Source organism: Ambystoma mexicanum, chromosome 1p (assembly GCF_040938575.1).
Source record: "Ambystoma mexicanum isolate Mex_15411 chromosome 1p, UKY_AmexF1_1, whole genome shotgun sequence".
Classification (NCBI taxonomy): domain Eukaryota; kingdom Metazoa; phylum Chordata; class Amphibia; order Caudata; family Ambystomatidae; genus Ambystoma; species Ambystoma mexicanum.
Genome location: NC_090921.1, coordinates 1,139,273,975 through 1,139,295,453, shown reverse-complemented (window position 1 = coordinate 1,139,295,453; position 21,479 = coordinate 1,139,273,975). Strand labels below are relative to the sequence as shown.

The window sequence follows — 21,479 nt, the reverse complement described above, 5'->3', positions numbered from 1 at the left end:
CGTGCGCGTTTGTGCTGCCCCCTGCCCCCTCCCTCCACCTCGCTTCCTGATCCTCCTCTTCCCCTCTCCCTTCCCGCCTCCCTGCCCGCCCACACCCCCCTCTGATTGGTTGTCCTCTAAGTCCCTCCAGGACTACATGACAACCGCTCACCACGCTCGCTTCTCTGTTGAGCCTGAGCGGGTTTGAGCGGTCGCCCGTAGCCCTGTGTGGCCTGCTGTTGAGGCTGCCATCCAAGCCCCATTGGGCTCCAGTTGGGCTCCTGCTGTTGAGGCTGCCATCCAAGCCCCATTGGGCTCCAGTAAGCTTCCTTTTATTTTTCTGAGTTTGTACTGTTTTTGTTGTGTTGCGCTCCGTGCACGTTTGTGCTGTCCCCGCCCCTCCTTCCACCTTGTTTCCTGATCCTCCTCTTCCCCTCTCCCTTCCCGCCTCCCTGCCTGCCCACACCCCCCTCTGATTGGTTGTCCTCTAAGTCCCTCCAGGACTATGTGACGGCCGCTCACCACGCTCGCTTCTCTGTTGAGCCTGAGCGGATTCGAGCGGTCGCCGGTAGCCCTGTGTGGCCTGCTGTTGAGGCTGCCATCCGAGCCCAGTTGGGCTCCACTAAGCTTCCTTTTATTTTTCTGAGTTTGTACTGTTTTTGTTTTGTTGTGCTCCGTGCGTGTTTGTGCTGCCCCCTGCCCCCTCTCTCCACCTCGCTTCCTGATCCTCCTCTTCCCCTCTCCCTTCCCGCCTCCCTGCCTGCCCACACCCCCCTCTGATTCGTTGTCCTCTAAGTCCCTCCAGGACTACGTGATGACCGCTCACCACGCTCGCTTCTCTGTTGAGCCTGAGCGGGTTCGAGCGGTCGCCCGTAGCCCTGTGTGGCCTGCTGGTGAGGCTGCCATCCAAGCCCCGTTGGGCTCCAGTAAGCTTCCTTTTATTTTTCTGAGTTTGTACTGTTTTTGTTTTGTTGCGCTCCGTGCGCGTTTGTGCTGCCCCCTGCCCCCTCCCTCCACCTCGCTTTGTGAGCCTCCTCTTCCCCTCTCCCTTCCTGCCACCCTGCCCGCCCACACCCCCCTCCCCTTCCTCTCCCCCTGCCTTAGTCCCACCCCCCCTGGGCAGCCCCCTGCCCGGCAGACCCCCTCGGCTAAGGGCCCCCCTTAGGCAAAGGGCGGCTCCTACTGTTGCAGCTCCCTGTGTGTCTGCAGGTGTCCACAGGGGATGCCAGGCGCCAGTCTGCCATTCTTTCTTCTGGTCAGCTCCACCTGCTCGCCCACCAACCTGCACCTTTCAGTGTGTTCCGTCAATTGTGGTAAACTAGGGCTTTTCTCCCCTTGCAGGACTCTCAAACTTAGCTGGCCCCTACACTGGGTACCTAACTCGTATTTACTGTTACTGTTGCTCTGTAATTGTGGTAAGCTAGGGCTTTTTCTCCCCTTGCAGGACTCTCATACTTAGGTGGCCCCTACACTGGGTACCTAACTCATATTTACTGTTACTGTTGCTCTGTAATTGTGGTAAACTAGAGCTTTTTCTCCCCTCTCAGTACTCTCATACTTAGGTGGCCCCTACACTGGGTACGTAACTCGTATTTACTGTTACTGTTGCTCTGTAATTGTGGTAAACTAGGGCTTTTTCTGCCCTCACAGGACTCTCATACTTAGGTGGCCCCTACACTGGGTACCTAACTCGTATTTACTGTTACTGTTGCTCTGTAATTGTGGTAAAACTAGGGCTTTTTTCTCCCCTCGCAGGACTCTCAAACCTAGGTGCCCCCTGCACTGGGTACCTAACTCGTATTTACTGTTACTGTTGCTCTGTAATTGTGGTAAACTAGAGCTTGCCGCTTCATTCCTGTCTGCTTGCTCTTATCTGTCTTCCCCCCCTCCCTCCTTATTCCATGGTGCTCTCTATCTCTCCTATCTTCTCCAACTGCTTTTCAATTGACTATCCTGCTCTCCTCACTAAATCCAGTAGGAAAAGTTTAAAAAGGATATCCTGGTCTCAAACCCAGGCCTCCCTATCGCTGACACCTACACCAGTGTCTCCTCCAAGGAAACTCTTACTGACATCCTCTTTTACGTGCCCTCCCCTGACCAATGGACCCTTCATATGGTCTCTGTGCTCTCTCCCTTTTCCTCTTCTCCCATTAATGGTGGCACACGTTGGGATGTCCTCTTGGCCCCCTTCCGCTCCTCTAAGGCCATCATTAATGTCTACGCTAATGGGACCGTCTTGGTCCAAGGCCCTCAGGCCAACATCCACCTCTTTGATAGACGCTTCCTGCGCCTCATCAACTTCCTTTCCTCTCCTTCTGTCCCCTCTTCCCTGTCCTCAGATACCTTGCCTCCTCCCTCCCACCCTGCCCTCTCTCTGGCTCCACCTTCTTCACCTCCGCAGGGCGTACCTCTGATCTGTACCTCTCCCCGGAAGTCCTTCAAAGAGGGCAACCTTCTCCACATTGCCACTCTTAACTCTTGCTCTGCCGTCAAACATTCCTCTGATATCTGTCGCCTTCTTGAGGAACTGGACTTTGACATCCTCGGTCTCACTGAGACATGGTTCAGGGGCAGCTCTGTCATCAGCTTTGACACACTCCTACCTGACGGTTACAAGATCCTCTCCTTTCCCAGGTCCAACCGTGCAGGGGGGATGTGGCCCTTATCTTCCCTGAGTGGATTCCTGCCACTGTCACTCCTACACAGACCTACTCCTCCTTTGAATGCCTTGTCTGCCGACTCTCTCTCTCCCAGCTATTCCCTTACCGTGGCTACTATCTATCGGCCACCTGGTCAAATTTCCACCTTCCTCTCGGAGTGGGCTGACCTCTCCTCCTCACTCCTGTCCTCAACCACTCAACTCCTCTTTCTTGGAGACTTCAATATCCATCTTGATGCCTCCTGTCCTCCCTCTGGACTCTTTCGCGACCTCTGCGACTCTCTCTCTCTCAATCTCTATTCTCCCGTCTGGGCCGACCCATTCTGCAGGGCACACTCTCGATGCTCTGAACTCTTCTGACCTTCCCCTCTCTGTCCCTTTCTCCACTCCTCTCTCCTGGAGTGATCACTTTCTCCTATCCTCCCACCTCACTCTCCCTTCCCCACAGGCAAAGCCACCCTCATCAATGCCACCCACCTTCACGGTCATCCGACCCATGAAGCCCGTGTCAGTTGAGGCTTTCGCTACCACCTTCTCGCCCCCTCCTCCCCTTTGGCTGACTCCCACCCTGACACAGCCCTCTCCACTCTCCACTCTGCTATATCTGATACCCTTGATATCCTTGCCCCTGTCATGAGGATCCGCCTGAAGCCCAAAGCCAAATGTAACTCCTGGTATGACTCAGATCTCGTCACCCTTAAACGCAATTGCAGGGTGGCAGAGAGGAAATGGCGTGCTTCATGTTCATCCTCTGACAAACTGGCCTGCCGCCTGCTCCAAAGGCAATACTGGCTCTCCGTTCTCACTAAGAAGAGAGCCCTTATCCAAGCTCGCATCTCTGTTGCATCTAACAATTTGGCCGAACTCTTTAAAATCTGCAAGGAGCTGGCCAACCCTGCTGCAGTCTCCACCTCTCCTGTCCCCTCTCAGGCCCTCTGCACGGCTCTGGCCTCTCACTTCATTTCAAAAACTCAGTGCCTCCTGTCCTCACTCTCCTCCTATCACCCCCCACCCCTCTATTCCCTGCTCTCCCTCTGGCCCTTCTCCATCAACCCCTCCTCCCTCCTTCTCTGCCTTTCCCCTTTTTTCTGCTGACGAGGTTTCGAGACAAGTCCGATCTATGAAAGTGTTGTCAAAACAGGTCCACCCCTGTTCCTCCAAAACTATCAAGGACCACATTGACTCCCTGGCTCCTGCCCTGGCTGACTTCTGCAATCCCTCCTTCGCCTCAGAAGTCTTTCCTTCCCTCCTCAAGCACTCCCTTGTGCACCCCCTTCTTAAGAAACCCTCTTCCGACCCCTCCTGCCCAGCTAACTATCGCCCAATCTCTATCACTCCCTTCTTGGGCAAGCTCCTGGAGAAACTGGCCATCTCCCAGCTTAATCTCCATGCTGAATCTGTTGGTAGTCTTCATGAACATCAGTCTGGCTTCAGAGCTGCCAGAAGCACGGAAACTGCTCCTCTGAACATCTGTGAGGACCTGCTCTCTAACCTTAACTCTAACACCCCCTGTGTTCTCATTTTGCTCGACCTCTCTTCTGCCTTTGACACTGTCAACCACACCATCCTGCTCAACCGCCTCTGTGATAACCTGGGTATCACTGGTCAGGCTCTGGCGTGGCTGACCTCATTCCTCTCCAATCGACCCTCCCAGGTCCAACTGGGTTCCTTCCTCTCTGACATCTTTTTCTCTACCTGTGGTGTCCCCCAGGGTTGTAACCTCTCCCCCTGGCTGTTCAACCAGTATCTGGCACTTCTTGCTCACCGCATCGCCGCTCTCTGTCCCAACTTTCAGTGCTACGCGGATGATACCCAGCTCATTTTCAGGCTACCCTTGGCCTCCTCTTCCCCTTCCCTCATCTCTGACTGTCTCTCTGCTATCCAGGAATGGTGTGCCGCCAACGACCTCTGCCTTAATGCCAGTAAGATGAGATTCTACTTATTGGCACGCCCACTCCCCCTTTCCCTGCAGCTCTCTGGCCGGCCTCCCTTGGTCCTCTTCCTGCACCTACCTGCAAGGCAAAAAATCTCGGGGTCATCTTCGACTCCACACTCTCTTTCTCTCTTCACATATCTGACGTCTCTAAGAAGTCACACTACCAGCTACACCTCCTCAGAGGGATCCTTCCTCTCCTTCCCCCAGAAGCTCACTTTCTCCAGAGCCCTGGTTCTCTCGAAGCTGGACTACTGTAACAGCCTCTATCTAAATCTTCCTGCCTCTACTCTCCGCCCTTTGCAACTCATCCAGAACAGGACTACGAGACTTGTCCTTGGCCTCAAGCCCAAGGACCGTATCTCTCCAGGACTGAAATCTCTACACTGGCTCCCAGTGGCTATGAGGATTAAGTTCAAAACCCTCTGCATTGTCCACAAGGCCTTCTGGGGCCTTGGGCCAAAATACCTTCAACTCTCTCTTCCTAAATATCTTCCTTCTCGAGCTCTTCGCTCATCCACCTCCAACTACCTCAGGGTCAGCCGCTTCTCCAAGCAACGAGCTGGTGGTAGATCTCTCTCCGCAGCAGGGGCCTCCCTCTGGAACAGCCTTCCTGCCTCCCTGAAACTTGAGGAGAACCATCTCCGGTTCCGGAAGCACCTCAAAACCTTCCTCTTTACCTCTGCTTTCTCTCCCTCTCTCCCCTGCTAAAATCACTGAACCCGCACCGAATCTGCTACTGGGCCACTCACCGATCTCGGTCCTTGGCCAAGCCTCTCTTCCCTGCACTGCCTACCTGCACTACGGGACTGTCTCTGTATCCCACAGCCCCTTCTCCCGGCACTTACCTTGCACTTGCCACCAGCTGGCCCTATTATTTATCTTGTATTCTACTAACCACGTATTGCACTTTCCTTGCACTTGCCACCAGCTGGCCCTATTAATTATCTTGTATTCTACTAACCAGGTACAGCACTTTCCCCCTCTCCCCTTCCCCTTGCACTTTTCCCAGTCCCCTCTCCCCTTGCACTTGCGCGGTCTGAATGACACCTTGCCTAGTAGGATCGTTGTCTGTCTCCCTTTGTCCCCCCCCCGCCTCATCACACCTTGAAACACTTGTATATAGGCGCGTTACAAATGCCATATCATATCATATCATGTTCTGCGTCATGTAGAACCCGGTCAGGGCTTCATATAACAGGCAACTGTCCTGCCACACATCCATACTTATAGAGGTCACCTGTTGCATCATACTAGATAGCCAGGCTTCATTTTTTTGTTCTGCCCATTCCCCTCTAATGAACAATTTGGATACAGGGTGCTGTCTAGCAATGTTAATTTCCATGGTGCTCATTATGAAAAGTGCTCTACTGCTGGTGGGTTATCTATGCAAGGACAAAATCTCCACCCTGCTCTTGCCTAGTTTATAGTTGCAATATTTTGTTATGAGACACAGCCCTGATACCTTGGGTACAAGTTTTTGAATGGCGCCTTTACAATTCAACCCAGCTTTCTAGCCACTAAAAATAACACTACTTTCAATGGGTTAGTCTGCTGTGTTGCACTGTCACGGCTGAAAACTCTTATCACGGCAGAAACCACCACTTTGTCACAGTTTTATTACACGGCACACTCCAGCCAGGGACTCCTTCCCCGACAATGAATGTGCCGTAAAATAAAGTGCTTTTTATTTTTAATAAACCACAGATTCTTTTGTTTGAGTAGGCCTCCAACCCATCTCGCACCCAACCTCCACACAATGGACCAGGAATCAGGCCGGTGTGTATCAATATGCTATTTATTAATTCATGATTTAATGAAGAAGGAAAATAATCAACAAACAATGTCACAGCCACCAATGGGGTGGTAACACAAATGCACTAATCTCTACAAAACAATTAGGTTAAGAGATACTGTTACAATTCCACCAATCTTTAATGGCAACACAGAAAAAGAACGGTTTTATTAAGAGACAACACCAACGGTTTAGCACTCCCCCTTCAACAATCACCCCCAAACATAAGCTAACTTGATTCCTTTGAATGGAAGGCAGTGGCAAGGAGTAAGAATAGAAAGAGAAAATCGGATTTGGAGTAAAGCCCACCACCCCAAGATGGGAAGCCAGCAAAGAAAATGAAAACCTGTTTTTGGAGCAAAATGGCAGAAAAGGATTTCGAGTATTACCCAGAACTGCTAGGGGACAGAATGAATGAAAATTCATGTTGCTTACACTTGAGGACATAGGGAAGCTTAGAGTCTACTATTGCGCACACCAGGGCAACAATAGAAAGAAAGTAGGAAAATTGGTTTTGAGAGAAAGCAAATGCAAAAGGGAAACATACATTGGCAAATGGAAATTCATTTTACACTGCATTTACAATGACAGCCAGTGCAGGGAAGGGGTTTAGCTCAGAATAGGAACATCAGTTTTCAATGACAAGGACAGGGACACATAACAGATAGACTTGTAGGCAAAAGGGATTGCTCTCAATGGGACTACGGTTTGGGGTTTTAATAGGACAGATGCGAATAGGAATTCATGGGGTAATGCACACAATACACTGACAAACTCGGTTTTCAGTTACAAGGAAACTAATTTCTTTTGAGGCTACACTTTAATGACTATAGTAATTAAAGAAAGACACCAAAGACAAGGTGGGTAATTTCGAATTTCAGGCAAGAATTGCTCAGTGGAAAGTCCACTGACCTTGGAGACGCCTGATCTGTAGTAAATACTACTTTCAAATTGATCCTCAGAATAATCCAAATTTATAATGCTTCTTATGAAGTCAATTGAAGAAGATTGAAAAAAATGATTCACTCGAACTTCATTCACTTTTCAATTTTGTTCGCAGATTATCTTTATTCATAATTAATTAGCAGAGGCCCTTGCTGATGCATTTCGGACTAAGTCCTTCCTCAGGGAGGGCTCTAACTCCACCCCTATTTGCAAGAAATTCCATTTAGATAACATAACATATCACATTGTTCAAGCTTTACAACCTTCTTTTTCAACATCAAACTACACATACCTGCCAACTTGCTGTGCACTCTGCTTTATAATCAATCCTTAAATGTCCAGTATTAAACAAAAGCTTGGTGCCTGCGTCTCAGTTGTGTCTCGTACCTCTATATTGTAGTTCAAGTGAACATGTTGTACTGAAATTAGCCATTATGCTGCTTAATTTAGTAGGTATACCTGTATGAAGGTAATCCACTGGAAAGAAATGAGATTGCCATGCTTTAAATCCTTATTGAATTTCTGCTAACATCTGACTGCTTGCTTACATTCTCTCTTAATTCTGCACATGATATAGACATGAGCGCTTACCTATACTGTGCGCTCACAGAACGTGCTGTTGATTCAACCCGGTCATGGAGGCTCATGTTGTGACCTGTCCTTTCTAAACAAGGAACCTCGATTTAGTGTTTGGGAGTAGATTTAAAATTATGTGATAAGAGTTATCGCTCAGTGCTTTGTAGTGAAACACTTACTTTATTTTTACTTCATTCTTCGCTCGCATCGAGGGTCTGCATTGCTGTTCCCACTGGCAACAGGACGCCACGACCCGCGACTGAGCTCTATACATACTACGTCATTACATTAACACACAATGACGTGGAAGCGTGGAAGTCCTGTGTGTCGGGAATTGTAGATTCAAGGTATGTCCACACCAGAAATCACAGAGCTACACGAATACAAAAACGCATGTGATTATTTGCCTGTCTGACATGATTATACCTTTTGAATTGCGCTTTCCATCAGTGTGCATATATGTAGAAAACAGAATCAGTGATTGATGATATGTATATGCTGCGCCAGCCATAAGGAAGCATATTTCTTGATGCTACTTCTATGTGTTTTACCAATTGAGTAAAAAAATCCCAGATGCAACTGGACATGCTCAATCTGTTCTTCGTAATGACTTTGCCAATTTACAAAATGGTGCTTATAACTTATAAAGCTGAGTCTTATCACTATTTTTTCATCATTAGTTACCCATCAAAAACATCTGATGCCAAGGTTACGTATCATAGAATTCTGCTTGCTATCACATTTAGTAAATAAGCAACACATTGCATATAGTATTCATATTTAACTGTCCCATCATACTTTGTTTATAGAAAGCAGAATAAGTCAAGCTCTTTGTTAAGACCTGGTGGGGCAACAGTTTCAAGCCTGTCAATCCAAAACGCTTCGCGTTGTTCTAGTTTTTTTGTTACATTCATTCGTAGATCCTTAGTTTTGATCACTTCCAGAATTTGAAAACGTATTTGCGAGAGCTGGTGCTTATGGTCTTGAAAATGTCTTGCAATAGGCAAATGGCGGTTGTTTGTTCTTATATTGGACTTATGTTAATTCCAGCGTATTCGAGCTTTGCAGCTGGTTTGTCCAACATATGTCAGACGACATGAACATTTCATTGCATACACCACATTCTGGGATTCACATGTTGCATAATCTTTTAGTTGTATTTTTTCTCCAGTTTGCGAATGTGTTATGATGATTCCCTTTTATTACATTATTGCGGTTACTGCAAGAAAGGCATGAATAAGTCCCTGTGTGTTTGCTATATTGCCTCTTTGAATGGTTTGGGTTAGTCTCCACAAGAAGATCCTTTAGATTGTGGCTCCTTTGAAAAGCGAAAATTGGTTTGTTGTTGAAGTTGTTCTGTAATTGTGTGTCGCATGACAACAGTGGCCAGTGTTTCAATACTGCTTTCTTGATTTTGTTTGACTGGATACTATATTTATTTACAAACACCAATGGTGTATCCGTTCTGGTGTCCTGACTTTTTGGTGTTAACAATTGGTTGTGCTCTTTCCAGTTGACTTTTAGTTTCGCCTGTTGGAGTTCTGATTCTTGATACCCTCTTGTTTTGAATTTGTCAAGCATATTGGTTGTTTCCCAACTATTGCTAGTATTGACAATTCTTTTGACCCTCAGCAGTTGACTGTATGGTACACTCGTAATAGTTGAAGGAGGATGAAAACTCAACCTGTATAGAAGGTTATTTCTATCTGACAGTTTATGGTTAATGTTTGTTTCAGAATTGGGTGCTGATGGTTTTGAATTTCAACCAACTTGTACCATGAAGTTCAGTGGTCGAATTAATTGATTTACTTCAAAATATGCTAAGGATGTACAAGACACTGAGAGTTTTACCAAATGGAATATGCTAACATACCCAGGCTAAACACAGATTCTTCTATGGGAAGGTAACTGAATTACTCTGGCACTTTGGGGTTTTCAATGGGGGAATTATTGGGTGCAATGCTACAAAATGGAAGGGTTGACACAATGTCGGGCTGGGGTGTTTGCTACTTACAAAGTGAGCCTTGGTTTGGGATTCTTGAAAGCCAGATGGATCTCAGGACACTCTGGACAGCTAGGCAAGGGGCCTGGTCACTGCACTCTGCTTTGGTTTAGGATACTGGAAAGCCAGCTGGATCTCAGGACACTCTGGACAGCTAGGCAAGGGTCTGGTCACTGCACTCTCAAAGATTGTATGGTTCAGCCACCTCCTTCTCCTGTCTCCCTGGATTGTATGTGTGTCCCTAATTTAGTACAGTCCCCCTTATATAGCACAAATGACATCGCAAACTTTACAATCTAGGGGGATTACCCTGTAATTATCCCTGCCGCTCATTTAGGACAGGATACCATTCCTCTCTCCACCCCTGGTATTATTAGTTCAAGGGAAGAAAGCACCATCTGTCTGTTTGCATTTATTACACTGCTTTGTTCTCAGCTCATCTTTTTGGCAAAAACGAGTTATGCCTCATAACTTCATACTTATACTAGCCCAGGCCATATGAAATAGATATGCGGTTTTAGTGGGTCATAGGGAATTAGGTAAGCCAATTGCCAACTCTGTACGTGGTAGCATGGCCCTTTGGCACATTTTCGTAATTTCCATAAAATGTATAACAGTTATGACTCTGCAAACGATCACGCATGTTCCTAATTTCATCTTCCATCTTTCCATCAAATCTCATAAATGTCACATGTTCCGAGCAGCCAGAACCTAGTCTTAACTAGCCATTTTAGTCCCCAAAGTCCTATGGAAATGCAATTAGTCTCTTTAACACTGCTTGGAAATTACATGAAAAAATAGCACAAAACTAAATTGATTCTTATTCTGATTGCTGCAAAAAATGTCTAAAATTAAATCAGTCTTTTAATGTCAATTTGGGAGTGTCTGTCCCCCCTGGGGATGGGTGCTTCATTCCCCAAAGAGAGTGACCAGAGATTGTTATGACCTCGTTTGAAGTTGTCAGTTTGTTCTTTGTAGTGGGTGCAGGATGGAGCTCACATCTCCTAGTCAAGCTTTAGCCACACTTGCTTTCTTTGAAATCCCTGAGCCCCTGCCTTCAAGTCTGACAAAGCAGGGAATTTTGATGCCCGCAGTAGCTTCAAAGTATATTGTGGGATGGTTGACTGCTAGGTTCGACTTCCATAACCCCTCCACCCCCAAAGCATATTTACCTGACATTTGCTGTGCAAGCAGCACTATCTTTTCACTGTGGCTTTTTTAAGTCATTTTTCTTTATCACACGTGTGGAAACCGTTTTTGCATCTAAAGGTTGAAATCCTGTCTTGTATGTCATGGGATTCTTTAATTTATTCTTTTTGAGTGGGTTTGCATTTGCTGTTCGTCCATTGCCAATGAGGGGTAGGCCCCTTCCACATGGTTCTTTGATGTGACATGAACAAAAGGAAATACCAAGCCGTTTTTCGTTTGCAATGTTTTAATGGCTGCTGTTGAAGTGAAATGGAAAGCAAAAGCTGTGTCTGGCTGTAGTGTTGATATTCTTGTCATTCAGGTGAAACAAAAGCAACGCAGGGCTATTCTTTGGATGTAGGCCATAACTTTATGTCACTCAGGTGAAATAAAGCAACACAGGTCCCTTTTTGGATGCAGTGCACAACTTCATGTCATTCAGGTGAAATAAAGACAACGCAGGGCCATTTTTGGATGCAGTGCATAATTTCATGTCATTCAGGTGAAACAAAAGCAATGCACAGTTGTTTTTGGATGCAGTGCATAACTTCATGTCATTCAGGTGAAATAAAGCAATGCAGGGCCATTTTTGGAGGCAGTGTTCAACTGCTTGCCACTCGTGTGACAGAGAAAGCACAGTACGGCTGTATATGGTGCAGTGTTTGAATGCGGTTTCTCAAGTGAAAGGGATTTCTGTTTAGGGCCTTGAAATGCACCTGACAACACAGTACAATGCACAACAACAGAAGCACAGCTAGCTGAGATACAGTATGTCTTCTTTGAACAGGAAGCTTGTCTTCCACAAGAACTGGCAAATGTTTCAACTGCAATGCCATAGTGGATCATTGGACTCTATCTTTTATATAATGTATTTATTCAATGCACACCACACTTTAATCCGAGCTAAGTATTTCAGGTATCCTACTAAGTGACATTGTGCAGGAACAGATATGTAATGTAACTACTTGCCTCACAAATAGGATCTATAAGTCTTTTTAGCTATATAAGAAGATACCAACATACACCCCTACTAAAGCGCAGTAGCCCATGTGACTTAGGCCCTATATCACCCATACATCCTGTCAATGCTCACCTTGACACTGTGACATTAGTTGAGTGGCTTGACTGAGCTGAACAACATAAGATAGCATATGTCTCAAGACAGTGCAAACACATTTTTACTACAAAAAATAAATAAAAACAGTTACCTCACAGCAGTACCACAATAGTTAAAGTGAAAGGAAATGGTTTGTGCTACTGTCCACTCACAAATAAATATTCATATAAAATATACAATTTGATGAGAGGCCACCCCTGTAGAAAGCCCTGTCAAGTCTTTCTTCAAAATGCTCAATCCTGACCACAATATCGCTCAGCTGGTTTTGTAATTCTCTGAAATGCCCATTTATCCTCTTCATATTCCCTGACGGCTGTGGTAGGAAGAACCATTTGTTATTTATTAGTATTACTTGTTTGTCAGGCATTATCATTTGTAGCTCTCACAAAGTGTATGGAGAATGTTACATCGTAATGTAGAATGGTTTGGGGAAGATCCAAATGTTGGAATGTGGGACAAGTCAGTTATTGGGTTAATATTAAAGAGTTAAGGTCTCAAAGTAACGGCTCCTGCGTATTCCTATTATAAGTTATACTCAGGTCATAACAATGGCGACTAGGGGAAACAAAACTGGTAGAAGAAAGGAACAGAAGCAGTGAGGCGAAAAAAGAAAAAAAAAGAGGGAAACAGAACGGCAATCTGGCAGCAACAGTGACACGGAAAATATTGCACAAGTGGAAAGCTGGAGTGCAAGATGGGCACTGATAAACGAAGAATCACAAATAAGAAGAGAAATAGTAAGACAAAAGTGAGGTGACTGTTGTTGGAGTGAACTCAAAATGTAGAAAACTATAAAGGCGCTGCATCATTTAAAAAGGAGTCATAAACTCACCTGTAGAGCGAGCGTTGTTCTACATAAAAGGAGACGTAACGCTTAATGTGCATGAAGTAACTGGATATTCGCCGGCAGAGTTAATGCTTCGGTATAAACCTCGAACTAGACTTCCTCAGTTGGAAGATTATATGTTGGAGGAGGATGAGGAGATCAGGGAGCATGACAGAGTGAAAAGAAGAAGAGTTAAAGAATGGACTGATCGAAACAGAAAGTCTAAGGATAACCACTTTGGAATAGGAGATTCTGTGTTAGTGAGACAAAGGATACACGCAAAGTTGGATTCACAATATAAACCAATGGTTTTAAGAGTAAAAAAAGTGAAAGGATCAATGGTCACAGCAGAGGGAGAAGATGACTATGAGGTCACGGGAAATGCCTCATTTTTTAGGAGAATGTTTCAAGAGGATTCCAGCAATGACTCTGAGAACGATGAATGTTTGGTTGGTGATTCACCAAATTGTTCTGTCTTGGATGATGTTTTGTTGGACTCGGGAGGTATTCAATTTCCTGTGGGACAATCTGAGCAGGTGGGTGGTGGTGGTGATGCTGCCGTGTCAGTCAGTTCAAATCCTGTGGAGCTAGCTGATTGTGGGAACTCTGTTTCAAGAGGCATGATCCTGAGGAGTCGCCCTCATAGAGTGGTTCATATACCAGACCGATTAATTGAACAGATATAGGTGTGAGTTCATCAATTTGTGAGTTCATCAATTTGTAACTACAAATCTATATGTTATTTGAACACCTTTAAGTGAAAGTTATTAATATGTAAGCATGTAGTTGGATGATAAGCAAGGGGTGGGGGTTGTTATGTATTAGTATTACTTGTTTGTCAGGCATTATCAATTGTAGCTCGTACAAAGTGTATGGAGAATGTTACATCGGAATGTAGAATGATAAAGTAAAGGGTGAGGTGGTAATGTGCTTAACACTATAACAGTAAGGCGCAGTGATAAAATTGTTGATGCTTTAATTGAGACAGGAACAGCCGACACGTGTTTCGACACACAGGTCGTCCTCAAGGCTGGTTCATTTTTGTATACACAAAAACAAAAAGCAAATTGTCACGTAACAAAACAAAATTGAATATGGTCAAAGACATCAGAATTATTGACAAATCAAGATATAGATCCAAAATAATACAACAAACAGTATTAAAAGTCATACATATTGCATATGCAAAGTAATTGTTTCACATAATAAACAGAAAACCACAACATGTGAGGTGTTGTTTGGACACAATGAAGCAACAAAATATATATATTGAAAAAGATATATATATATATATATATATATATATATATATATATATATATATATATATATATATATATATTAGCATACCATGCACCCGGGTTGGAGAGTGGAACCAGGGAAGCGAAGACAGTTGCAGGGATAAGGAAACAATGTAATAAAATAAAACAAAAGAAATATAATGAATAATGGTGTATAAGGTTGTGTAACCCTCAAGTATAATATTGTATGTTAGGAGCTTACTGAAAATATGCATCATGAAATATATGGTGGGGGGTAGCTGAAGAAACCCCAAGTGGTACACAGATCCGGAGCCACCACTCATGCAAAGCAAAGCATCAATCACCATTATAGCAGTAGTGTTAATGGCTACAAAACCACTGAAATCAAATAGATAACCCTTCAAAGTCAGGTGGAACAAAAGGCGTGGACAGAACTGCCCCAAATCCAGTGTAAGCATGCATGCCAATTCAATTGGGAAAACGCTTACCAAACGTAAATCAATTGTATTAAAGTATTCTTTAACGCGCTCCCTGTACAGGTAACCAAAATCGTGACATGTAACCCAAGTCATAAGTCAGAACAAATCAAGAATTAGCATTTTGGACAGTAACGTAATGAAACCACATACCTAGTGGAGCATCAGGGTATTCAAATGGGGAACTGGTAACCCGTATCAAAAGAGTGGACGCCACAGTGGCAGTATCAGTATATAACCTGTAGAAAATTGATATTATCATCACTTGACAAAAGGAGCCTGATAGCAAACAGAGTATAGACCACGGATGATTATGTTATAGCACAGAGAATGAGAAAGAAAAAGGAGCGGAAACTGCAGCAAATTTACTCGTTAAATCGAGCGTTCAATTATGTAAGGGGAATCCCAGAAAGCAAACATCCTGGTGGCGTTAATTGGATAAATACTGCCGCGTATGTCACATTAGTGACGAAGGCATCATCGTGCAAGGAATACGTTGCATCGGTGACGTCATAGGTAAACAAACCAAAGCGTGGTGCGTGATAGTGCTGTGGAAAACGTTGCATCGATGACATCATGGGTAAACAACAATTACATGGCGTGTGAAAGTAAAACGTATATGAATGGGATAGCAAGTACATTAATTCATCCACTGATAAAATCTGAATACCATAGGTATATATAGACAGGAAATACCCAAAACATACTCGGTAAGTGCACCAAGCTGATGACCGGGAAAACAAACCAATAAAAGAAGGAGCACATGTTACTGAAATAATGCGCGATTACATATTAAGCACGTTAAAGTGCAAAAGCATATAAAACATTAGTTACATATAAATTTAATGGGAAAACCAAATAGCAAAAGGGATGAAATATTAAATAACATTGCTGGTGCAAGCAATAAAACAGAAACAAGAAAAGAGGCATTGTATGAGACAAGATGATAGGTGCCAATGCTTGCAAACAGAAGCAGAGGGGCCCCGGTGTAGTGCAACCAACAACTGCTTTGTCTTATGCTTAGTTAAGCAGCCCCATTTATAATGAACACTGTAGAATGGTTTGGGGAAGATCCAGAATGTTGGAATGTGGGACAAGTCAGTTATTGGATTAACATTAAAGAGTTAAGGTCTCAAAGGTGCGGCTCCTGTGTATTCCTATTATAAGTTATACTCGGGTCATAACACCATTAACCAGAGAGACTCGTTGATCACAGCAGACAAGAAGGTGGGTGGGGTCTAGTATCACAGGGGAGTGAGCCAATAACTTTTTCTGTTGAGAGAAGTGTTCAGCCATTTTGGTTCTGGAACCCCCCTTCCCTTTTCATGTTGCAAAGCTTTCTGGTTATGAACTCACACACAGAGGAAATTGTTGGTAGGGACCCCAGGATTGGTTCACTAAGGTGGCCTTAGCCTACACCAATCACTGTGGCCCACTTGGCCATAAGAAAGGGCTTGAGCCCCTCTTTTGGCAGATCATCTGAAGACTTCAGCAGAAGTACCAAAGAAGAACTCAGCCTTGGACCCTGGCTGAAGGTACAGTCTGCCTTACATCTTCCGCACGTGAAGGAAGGCCAGGGTATCCAAAGTGGGAATCAAGATCCCTCCTCTACACATCTCCCACAGAACAGAGGGAGATTCAGAAGTTAGAGGACCCTTCAGCATCTCCAGAACTGGTACACTGCCAGCACACAGCATGCTGTGCTAGGCTCTGCAGCAAGCTTCCTGGATAGGACGTGCCAGAAGGTCTCTGAACCTACAACCAAGGACAAGACAGCTGCCAGCAACACACTCCACAGCTGTGGGACGTCCAACTTAAAGGACGACATGAGCCCATTGAAGAAGCAAGGAGAAGTAACTCATCAAACATTTTCTGATGACCACCTTAAAGGACAATTTTCAGCCAGTTGAGTTCCTCGCTCTGCAACTGACAACTGACCGTTGTCAAGTTGCAGTCACTTAAAGACATCCGAGACATCTCAACCAGTGCTACAGAACCTCCGATCAGCTCTGAGCTACCCTGAGCCACCATGTAGGCCAGCCTGCAGCTATTCGGCTAGCTTTGCAGGCTGAGCCATCTTGTCGCCTGATACCTGCAGTTGAGTCCCATCTCGAACTCTGCCACTGAAACCTGCAAAGCGGCCTAAAGCCAACTCAACCCTGTCAAGCTCCAAGCAGTGGCGTTGCTAGTTGGGACTGGAGGGCCCAGGCCCCCCCTGTGAAACCTTGTGCCCCCCTTATGCCCCCCCTACCTAAGACGAGCAGTGCCCATGTTCTCCCCCTACTTTTGTCTGTGCCCCCCTACTTTTGTCTTTGACCCCCTCTGTACCCTTCCTAAATTTGATTCCTGGCGACACCACTGTCCCAGAGCACCTGCAGCACAATGTACATTGTGGTTCTGTCCCCCTGGTCCTTCCGAGAAGGCTGATAAAGACATTTTAAGACCTATTGCCCCCTCTGTGCTGAAGCCAAGAAACCTTAACAAACTGTTGTGGTTATCAACCATGCTGACTACCCTCCTGTCAGTATCCAGAGTGCATCCCTTTTCCTTCTTTGAAACGGTCAGTCCTCTGCATTCCTTTACAGGCTGGGTTGTATTTCGTAGTGCTGTTAGACTTTGTGATTAATAAAGTACATATTCTGGACACTCCTTTTATCATTGGGTAATAATTGTATTTTTGCTGTGTTGCCACTAACCAACAATCCACGACCCTTCGGAGATAAGCCTGCCATTCCGTCCATGTTACCAAAATTGGACAAGGAGGATTATAATTAGCTTTTTATTCCAATCGGTTTTGATCCCTTCTGGTGTATTAGAGGTGTGTGGCTGATTGATGGTTTAGAAACCAATATTCACCACTGCACCACTGGTGTCCAGGAAGTTGATTCATCACAATAGGTTTGGCCCGTTGGGCCTAATTAGTTTGTCATCAAGTTTCCTATGACCTCTGTCTCCACAGTGAGGGGCTCTCTGACAGATTCTAATCGTCTTTTTCGCATGGAAGTGTAAAAAGTCATGGGAATTCAATGCAGCCTTGAGACTTCCTGTGCTTAAATACACCATTACGCAACTAGATTATCTGCCGTGCGGGCATGCACAGAAGGCGTAGATCGGTACATTGCGGCTGCTGCGAAAAAACATGGCGGTTGTTAATGCGGCAGATCTCTATGAACTCTGCCTGATTTTAGCACACTGCAAATATCAGGTAGAGTTGGTAGGCCCATCTTCAGAATGTTAATGGCGACGGACAGGAACAGTAAACAAACAGAGTAGATGTCCCACTGTGATTTGCAGTGCAGCTGAAACAAAATAGTGTGGAGTTTGCAATACCCATGGAAACAATCTTCTGGCGGGTTTTGACATCTGGTTCATTTTGCATCCCCGTTAAAATGGATGTAAACTCTGTGGAACATGCAAGTCATGGATCTATGAGTCTTTCCCATTTCCTTTTGCCAAATGCAATGTTTCAGATTATTTTTCCTCTGACTTTACCACGTTTTTTTTACCTTGAAAAGACACCTCCGTCTATATACCATACCCATAATTACCATGCATTGTTTGGAGGTAGAAAAAAGTGGTAAACAAATTGACAACTTTTTTTGGCAAAGTTGTATTCGGCAAACGTGTTGAATACCCAAATCATTGGTGTGACTCGGGGTAGGGCTAAATCATGCAGCGGATGTTCACACAATGAATGGCACTGCCGTATGGATTAGGCACACAGTACGCACAGGACCACAGGTCAGCAAAGCCACAGTAGCATCCGCTGACATTAGTTGCTATTAGTGCCTTTTTATTGGGAATTAGCTCATTCGCACATTTAAAAATAAGAGGATTTGCTCATGGGCAGATATGTGCATTCTACTACTGTGGAGCTCATCATTTTGCAGTATGAGAAACTCTTTCGTTTCCCTGTGAAACTTGTAATTTTAGATTACAAAGTCCGCCCTCCCGGCAAGGCTGACTCATCCCAACCAAATGAACTGTTTATAGGCGAGCGCTAGAGTTGACTGCAGGAAAGGGAAGGATGGACTGGGGAGGTAGCCATGGTGAGCGAAGAAGAATTGCCACCGTATTTTTCAGAGGGTGTGATGCCCGCTTTTAACCCCGGGGACTAAACTGAATGTTAAACAGGTATCCTCGCATTTCATATTAATGTTATCGCGGTCACAATAGAGCGTCTCGTTTTGATATTGGAAAGTCAGAGCAATTTGTCGCGCGCAAAGATTGAAAGGCAAGCTTATCGCGTGCTGCTTTCCCAGACACGTTAATACCGCTTATCTGTCCCTGTGTGTGAAGAGCGCAGGCTTGGGAGTGAACCCCGCATCTCGGCCTGTTCCGTAGGGATCCGCCAGGCATGCGCCTTACTCTCTGCTGAAGGGAGCGAGCGATAAGAGGCGCACTTTGTTCCCCAGCAGATCTCAATCGCCCTATTGGACGTTTCTATTAAGATGTGCACTCGCGTCTGCCTCACATGATCGGTCTATCAGGCAATCTCCATGTCCGGCGAACAGGTTGTGCCTATTCTGTCAGAGTCTATGTGGAACCATTTCCCTCTTGTACACTAATCGCAGGTCTTGCACTCATTCCTGGCCCCAAACATGTTTTTTGACACACCTCATTGGTGTTCTTGGACATAGCACCCACCCGTCCCCTTATTATTATAATACCATGACATTTCAAAGTATGTGCCCTTTTGAAGGTCCACGGGTGAATATGTTCAGCTGAACCTTGAAGCGCCTGAATTCTCTGCTGTATTTGGAATTCCCCAAACTTCTCAAACTTTTAAGAATTTGCTTTGGTTGTTTAAGAGCATAGTTGTTGGGATTAACGTGAATTAAACGAATTAGAAATGTTTGGGGGAGAAAAACCAGAGTCATTTGAACGATATAACTTTTGGTTTTCTCTCCTGTGAACATTTCTGATAACCCACTTCCCCTCACCCCTTTACTAACCTGTGGGCGGCACACCCCCTTGTGTGCCACGTTCTACTGCATCTCGCTGCAACGCTGGTTCCCTTCATTTCCGTGTATGGGAACTGACACCGCAGTGTCCTTTTTTTTCTTTCTAACTTTATTATACCCCCATGCCTTTATAGTGAACAAGAGTGAGGGGACACCCTGCAATCCCTGCTCCCCTTGTTCACTATAAAGGCACCCAATGGTACATGTATTCAACATTTTCGGCTGTTCTTTTTTTTCATTCAGCTGAAATTCGAACACATATACCATTCGTTTTTTTTTTCTTGGATCAAATCTGCGGATGCCTAGTCGAGAAAGGGTGATTATCTAAAAAAAGCATTTGAACTCGGACCAGACTATAACAGAACAGAACAGTATTTAGCAGAGGCGTCGCTGGGGGTCGGGGAGGATGATGGGGCTATAGCCCCGAGTCTTTTGGTTGCAGCCCCGGATAGAAACTCAGGGACTACAACCAAAAGGTTAGCTAGCCCCGAGTCCCGACAGTCCTGAAATTAGTGTAGCCCCGTTTCTTTTCCAGACCTAACAACATCCCTGGTATTTAGTAATTTTACAGACAGCGAGTGATCAAACGATTATTTGCAAGCAATCTATTGTTTAGAGGAAAGAATGTGGCTAGGGTGATTTTAGACTGGGCTTAATATAAAAAAATATTTTTATTTTTTATTCATACTGATTGCAAAGAAACATTACTGAAAGGAACCTTGTATCAATATTTCACCAAAAAGGAATCTAGCCAAGAGCTGTGAGGATATTTCTCATGACAAAATGTACTTTCTTTTACAGGAGATATTGCAGAAACTTGTTATATCATACATGTGTCAACACTTTGAGCCCAGCTCTGCTGTGGAAGGGTTGTGTATGTTCTGGTCAGATAGCCTGTCCATGCCAGCCAGCAGGACAAGAGACTAAAAGATTGTGACTCTCCTTTGATTCTTTGTGAGGTCGGTTAACAGGGATTTCCAGCAGGACAGCCTCTGAGCAGAAACTGTCCTGAGAAACAGGAATCAAAGGGCACACCATACAAAAAAGGACTAGCCTCACACCAAGGTGTTGCATACAAAAGGGCCTTTGGTGCTGCAGGCAAGGGAAGGGGTGGGTTAGTGTAAACAGAGAAAGTTCAGCACTGTTGGATAATGATTTCACTATCCTTCTGCTCTCTGTACCTCTCCTTCCCTCCTGTCGCCTCCATCCTTTAGCACAATGCACGCTGGGTACAATGTCAGAAGGAAATGACCCCTTGTCACAAGGCCAGAGTTTGGACACCTTTAATCAGGTTTGCTTTTTCCCAATAACCTGTGGACATTTGCCTACAAAAGCAGTGGTCTCCCACTCCTTTGATATATCTTTAGACTTCAAGACTTCAAGAAGAATTTGTTTGGAGGCTTTTGGGAGAGCAGTCCTTTCAAGAGTCCTCCAACCACTAGGTGAAGGCAGTTGTTTTAAGGCAGAGTAATGCTCTGCCTAATAACCATCACCAGAGCACATTGGGATTGACCTGCTGCTTGAGCAAGATCTGCCTTTCTGCCAGCTAGATCAGCACCCAGCCCTTCCCTTCAGGTATTTGCCATCCTCCCCCAAATTTGGGGGAATGATAACAAGGTTGTACCTTGTCCCTGCACTATTGTCTTGGCTGAGAGCCAGGGTAGCCAGGATCCCTATTGTTTGCCGTCAAACTGCTTTGAGCCATGTTTTGATCCCGCTCAACACATTTGAAGAACCAGGACGTTCTGGTGCTGCTT

The 21,479-nt window shown here is 45.1% G+C and overlaps 1 long non-coding RNA gene across 1 annotated transcript in view; it reads left to right on the top strand.

Annotated features, from left to right (window-relative positions):
* The first annotated feature begins 18,786 nt into the window (after positions 1-18,786).
* Positions 18,787-21,479, top strand: part of LOC138449754 (uncharacterized) — an 85,174-nt gene continuing 82,481 nt past the window's right edge. The window contains exon 1 of the long non-coding RNA XR_011260176.1: positions 18,787-18,892. This is a non-coding gene — a long non-coding RNA (uncharacterized lncRNA). The remainder of the gene's footprint in view (positions 18,893-21,479) is intronic.